The following is a 1,689-nucleotide window of genomic DNA, read 5'->3' on the forward strand; positions in this document are numbered from 1 at the left end:
GACCCAGGCTGGCGTCACACCCCGGGGGCCTGAGCAGGGCTGGTCCCCGAGGCTGGGCTTCGGCCCATCAGTAGGAGCTGGGGAGGGTGGGCCAGCACCCGAGCCCCACCTTGGATCCTGGGTCCCGGGTGCCCCTGGGACTTGCCCCTAGGCAGGTCCTCCTATTGCTAAGTCAACCCCCCTGCACCCAAAAACGGTGGACGCTGCGGCCAAAAAGAGCTTTCCGCAGTTACCCTACCTCTGGTGGTGGGGTAACTGAAGGGTAACTCAAGTTCCCACTTCAGCCTCCTTCCTCAGGGTCCCCCATCGTACCTACTTGGGACAGCTGCCTCAGTGCAGCACTTTGGAGGGGGTAGGGATATGTCTGAGGGGTGGGGGAAGGATGGGGCAAGAAGTAATGACACCCGAAGCCTTACGTGTCTCTCTACTCTACAACCCAGGAACATGACCGCTGCCAAGGTTTGGTGTCCCCATTAACCAAGTGAGGCAAGAGGAAGTGCTGCCACCTCGTGGCCCTTGTCTGGAACAACAACTTCAATGGCACCCCACTCCAGTACTCTTGCCTGGAAACTCCCGTGGATGGAGGAGCCTGGTGGGCTGCAGTCCATGGGGTCGCTAGGAGTTGGACACGACTGAGTGACTTCACTTTCACTTTTCACTTTCATGCATTGGAGAAAGAAATGGCAACCCACTCCAGTGTTCTTGCCTGGAGAATCCCAGGGATGGTGGGGCCTGGTGGGCTGCCGTCTATGGGGTCGCACAGAGTTGGACACGACTGAAGCGACTTAGCAGCAGCAGCAGCATGGGCACGTTTTACAGGAGGCCCATGGCTTCTAACTTTGGCCACCTGATGCGAAGAGCTGACTCATTTGAAAAGACCCTGATTCTGGGAAAGATTGAGGGCAGGAGGGAAAGGGGACAACAGAGGATGAGGTGGTTGGATGGAATCACCGACTCAGTGGACATGGGTTTGGGTGAATTACAGGAGTTGGTGATGGACAGGGAGGCCTGGTGTGCTGCAGTCCATGGGGTCTCAAAGAGTCGGACATGATTGAGCAACTGAACTGAACTGTGGCTTTTAAATGACCTCCACCAACAAGAAAAATCCAGCTTCAGGAAATAGAAAAAGAAATCCAAACAGAGCCTACTTTCAAAACTCAATTTTAAGAGGCAAATTTAGCTCACACTTAAAAAAATTTTTTTTAAGTACCTGAAAATAACTTCATCCTCCCTGGTTCTTAGTGAAATGGAAATCAAAACGATAACGATCATTTCCAGATACCAGTCATAACCAGATCTACCAACAATAAAAGCTGGAATAGATGTGGGAAAAAGGAAAGCCTCCTTCGCTGCTGCTGGGAATGGATGTTGCTAACAGCCACTGCGGAGAACATCATTCAGGTTCTTTTGAAAATGACAAACAGAGCTAGCATAAAACCCTGCAGTCCCACGCTGAAGACTATACCCAAGCAAAGCATCCTCAAAAGACACGTGCACCCCAGCCTTCACTGCAGCACTATTTACAGTAGCAAAGACATGGGAGCAACCCAAGTGCCCATCAACAGATGAGTGGACGCTAAATGCCCATCCACAGGTGAATGGGCGCTAAATGCCCATCCACAGGTGAGTGGGCGCTAAATGCCCATCCACAGGTGAATGGGCGCTAAATGCCCATCCACAGGTGAGTGG

Source organism: Bison bison, unplaced genomic scaffold (genome assembly GCF_000754665.1).
Source record: "Bison bison bison isolate TAMUID 2011002044 unplaced genomic scaffold, Bison_UMD1.0 scf7180017864295, whole genome shotgun sequence".
In the NCBI taxonomy this organism is placed as follows: Eukaryota; Metazoa; Chordata; class Mammalia; order Artiodactyla; family Bovidae; genus Bison; species Bison bison.